At 25.7% G+C, this 4997-nt stretch overlaps 1 long non-coding RNA gene across 3 annotated transcripts; it reads left to right on the top strand.

Moving 5' to 3' along the window:
- The first annotated feature begins 1708 nt into the window (after positions 1–1708).
- LOC141447088 (uncharacterized) lies at positions 1709–4607 on the top strand. 3 transcript variants are annotated; one of them, XR_012454133.1, is made up of 2 exons: positions 1709–1893; positions 2463–4607. It is a non-coding gene; the product is annotated as an uncharacterized lncRNA (long non-coding RNA). The 3 variants fall into 3 exon arrangements; XR_012454134.1 differs by having other exon boundaries at positions 1709–1901; XR_012454132.1 differs by having other exon boundaries at positions 1709–1961.
- The last annotated feature ends 390 nt before the right edge of the window (positions 4608–4997 follow it).

The raw sequence follows: 4997 nt of genomic DNA, 5'->3' as shown, positions 1-4997 counted from the left end.
CATATCATTAGTTTGCTAAAGAAACGCTAGAGAGAAACTACCTAATCGAATTTAGAATCGACAGATGTTTTCAGATAGCAAAAATTACATTACTTTCGATTTACCCCTAGTAATTAATAAATGAACTACAAAACACTAAGTATGAATTTTAGTATTAGGAGATAAAAAAGTTATACAATTCCTGAAATCTAGATAACTTAAGTTAGAGGACAACTCTAATCGATTGCCAGATTGAAGAATAGTTAATGTTTTCTCCTTAATACGGCGTTTATAGTGAGTTGGAAAACCGCGGCTACCTCTACATTATTTTATAGCAACGGGCAGAACGAGTCATTGGAATCATGAATTTGAATCAGTTTAAGGGTTCGAATCGATTCCAACAATTCGTTCATTGATTCTAGTTTCTGTACTGTAATACATGTCTGAGTTAATGGAATAGCTAGAGATGTGAAAAACGTGCAAAAAACTATTATTACTTCATTACAATTATTTACTCCATCTATTGTAATTTAATACTTAATTTACACTTATCAAAGTTACTTAAACTAGGAACATAAAAATGGAAATAATTACATGTTTTGGATGAAACAAAAACTATAAATTATGCATGCCCATGCTATCTAGTGGAAGAACTAAAAACTAATAATTGCAGAGTAGTTATTAATGTTGCCAATAAAGCTCTCTTAGCAGCAGTTTTAGTTGCTTTTTTTAAGTTGGAATTGTCCACATATTCAGAGCCCTGCAAATTAAAATATCATTAATTTTAATTACTTTTTTTTTCTATTGCGAAGTGTATATTAATAAAGGCTTTAGATCAATAATTAAAATCTAGTAAAACTAGAATATATAAAATAAAAAAGTAGTTTTGCAATTAACAGTGAGTAACTTCAATCTTCAGGCAAAATAAGCATAGGTTTTATAATTTTTAGTTAGTGGTGAAAAATATTATACTAAAAAGATTTAGTTAAAGAATATAACTTCTTTTAAAGAAGTGAGTCAATAATATTAAGCAATGTTAAGTACTATTAAATTATTAATTTTGAAATATTAATTATATGTATTTGAATTATTAATTTGAAAATTAATTATAAAAATTATTGTTTTAGAAAAGAACAATGATCCAAAGCTCTTATTTCTATAATTCTGAATCATTAGAATGTTTTTAAACTAAAATTTTGGCATGCATTTGGTACGATTTATAACACAAATCGTTTTTAAATTAGAATAGGCCAGTAACTCGTAAATGATAGCCTCAAGGCAATTAAAAATTGTATTTCAGTGTAACATTTTAGTAACTTCAGTATTTTTTCATTTTAAATTTCCTTAATTTTTTGGGCGGATTTACTTTTTATAAAAAATAGGGATTTGAATCAACTTGTTCTACCATTGGATTTGTTCCAGCGTCTGCTACTGTTATTTACATAAACTCCCTCAAATTAGTTCAGAAATATCTTCCTTCCAGATTCTCATTTTTTTCTGCTACTAGAAAAGTTTTAAAATCATTTGTCCGCTCATAAGAATAGAAAATAAATTCAGTTTCTTCGGCCTTAACTTCCATAGGACTTAAGCAGTATTTTTGCTTACGGTTTTGTGAAAAATGAAATATGTAAACTTGAGGAGTACGTTGTGTAAGATAAGACAAGATTAATACGAAATTATGTGGAGCAAATAATTTATCTCCAAGAGTTGCAACTGATAAAGAGTCCAAGCCACACATGTTCTAAGTATTTTTAGTCAGTTTAAAATTAAAGGACTTGTTACAATGAAGGCTATGTTCTTCGAAAAGCGTACTCACATAAATGCTCCTAGCTCCAGCCTCAGATATCGCTCCTACCTGCAAGATGCATTTCCATCTCTGCTTCACTTTTTGTAACATGTATCGAAAAGGCAAAGGTGACAAAGTAATAAGTAGCTCCATTAACAACAACTTGTATTTTTACCAACAGCCCCTATAAATGAATGTACATTATTTTATTTATTTATTTTTTGTTTTTAATGTTTTTAAGTATGTATTTTCTACTTAAAAAAAGAAGAAGAATCGATTGATAAGATAAAACCTAAATAAAACGAAACCTTATTTTCTGGACCACAATTTAAGGGATCCATTTTACATTAAATTTGATTTAAATAAAAGAACACACCTTCTTAAAGTAAACTTTTTCTTCAGTTTGGTTTTAACTTTTAATAATTAATAATAATGCGTACGTTTATAATAAATTTTTCTTTATTTATATAGACACTTATCATTACAGTATTCATTAGAAGTAAATAATTTTGTGTATTAATTACTTTACGATTTATAAGTGGAATGTTTTATGCCGTGGATTGATTATTTCTTAATTCCATGCAATTATTATTATTTGTTTAAGGCAGTAATCTATTAATTAAAATAAATTTCTAGACTTCACCATTTTATTTTAAATTATTATTTTTTAATATATTTATTTCATTTTTATTTTTAGGAATGTGTCCTCTTAACAATAAAGCAATCTATATATTTTCCATAAATTTGATGTGAAACAAAAAACATACACTTACAAACTAATGTAGCTGCCTTTCCTATAATTACGGTGAGTTCTGTAAAAATTGTATAAATTAAAATAGTCAACGACAATAGTTCAGAACAATAAAATCAAATAAATCTTTAAATTAGTGATTCATTGTTGAAAATACAGGATGTTATTACTTTTTTAAACATTTATCAGCTAATTTTATTTATTTACTTTTCATTTATTGTTTAATACTTCCAACACTAGACACATTATATTTTAAGGTGCATTGGGCTACAGATACTTTTTCATTATCCTTAAGTCTTCAAATAATTTAAAATACAACAAAAAAAAAGGCTCTTCTTATATTTTTTAATTATATTTACTTATTTTTTGAGAATCAAAGCATTTATTACTAAAAGAGGCAACCCAGACCCCCAAAACTAAATATTTATAAATATTTTTTCCACGTATTACTTGTTTTTCATTTCTACACTACATATTTCTCTTGTCTTTTTTTTTTCTTTTTTTTTAATTACTTGTATATCATTAACTTACTTCATCAATTTCTAAAGTTATTTTAAAATTTATATACACTATACAAATAATTTTGTTTTTGGGTCAATGGCCGTTTACATTTTTATGAACACCCATTAAATGAAATAGTTTTACAATTTAATTTCGTCTGTTTTTAGCAGCTTTACTCCGGAAAAATAATAAATAACTAAAAAACATTTAAAATACAGTTCTAAGAACTACAATATTCAGAGTTATTGTTACTTTTTTATTTATTAATTATTGAAACTTTTTACATCATATTTAAGGTTTTTTTTTTCCTTTTTGGTATGCTTTTTATTATGTACATGGCTTTTATTACACAACTTTATAGCAATTATGATTCTTTTTCAAGGGATTTAGGGGCCTTGTATTGAAATGTGGCCAAAGGATCAATAATATGAAACCAATGAGATTGTCTCAAAATACTGGATGCCAACAAAGATTTAAAATTTCGATTCTTTATTATGCTTCAGATTCTCTTAGTTGCATGGCGTCGTAGCAAATAAGTTCTCGTTATATACTACTATTTTTATGTTTTCATCAGCTTTTTAAAAAATAATTAAAGTTGAGTTGATTAACAAGTTATATAAAAAATTAAGATTACGTTCTTACTTTTAAACCCTTCGCGTCAACTGTTTCAATTATGTTGAATTTAACAATAGTTTTATTACACAAAAATGGTGTGCAACTAATTGGCAACATTTAATAGAATTTCATTTTAATTTATAGATAAATTAATTTTATGATTATCATAAAATGATGACGTAAAATGGTTGTTAATAAGGACGATTAAATAGTTTGAACTTTGATGCTTTGAATTTTATATTATTTTTTTAATTCCATATTAATATTTTTTTTTGTAAAATCTATTACATATTTGTAATACGTAAGTGTGAGTATTTGAATGCTACAATAATCTTGCTAGGATTCCGGATTATGATCACAATGAATTCAATCAATTTAACAAATAGCCCTTCCTCCTGAGAATACTTAATAATTATTATTAACTGTTATTATTATTTTTGTGTTAGATATTGTAAAAATACAAATTTATGAGGCCATAGTTACAGTCCCTTTTGATAGAGGTTGCTTTATCATCATCTTAAAGTTGCTTCTGTATCAGATTTGTTTCAAGACCCTAAAAATTAAGGGAAAATCCTGAATGATATTTTACTAATTACTGTTTATGTAATAAAAAAAAGAAGAAGTTTTCGAACGATAATGATGTATTCAATCGATGAAAAGATTAGGTAAGCTGGAGCATTTTTGTCCCAAATATGGTTTTGAAATAAAATCTTAGAAAGAATGCTTCGCTATTATTTAGGAATTTTTCTGCAAAAATAAATAAATAAGTAAATGAAATTTGATTAAAATTAGTTTGTTTAATACAATATTGCTTTACATTTTAGACTTCCAGTTGATGACTGTGCAAAGAAAACCATGTACATTTTCTACAAACATTTTTTCATTTTGTATTCAGACTAACATTTAGTGCATTTTGTTATGCTTTTTCCTATTCCTTATTTTTCAAGAGATTTATGTTTTGTTTTGTTTCTTTATTTTATTTCTTTTTTTAAATATGAAGAAATAGAACGCAACTAGCCGTAACTACTTCAGCGACAACATTGATTAAAAACAGATAGTGAATGCTGAAATTTCATTATTAACTACTCTAGAAGTTTAAGTAATTTAAGAAGGAAGAAACGAATTAAAAACTTACAAAAAACATTAAATTATAAAATGATTTTATGGGGGAGAGTTTTTTAAAAGAACAATATTATATAAATTAAAAAAAAAAACAACAAATATTTTGTTTTTTTGCTGTAAATAAAAACCAAATTTACAACAACACCCCTACTCCTTGCAATTTTCAATTATTTAATGTACTTTCAGCCTAATTTTATAAAAGCTCAACTAGTTTTGTTTTTTAATATTCTTTTATTAGCTTCT

The sequence above is a fragment of the Rhodnius prolixus genome, unplaced genomic scaffold (genome assembly GCF_049639745.1).
Source record: "Rhodnius prolixus isolate KJV_2025 unplaced genomic scaffold, Rpr scaffold_7, whole genome shotgun sequence".
NCBI classification, from domain to species: Eukaryota; Metazoa; Arthropoda; class Insecta; order Hemiptera; family Reduviidae; genus Rhodnius; species Rhodnius prolixus.
This window is presented reverse-complemented; position numbering and strand designations above follow the sequence as displayed.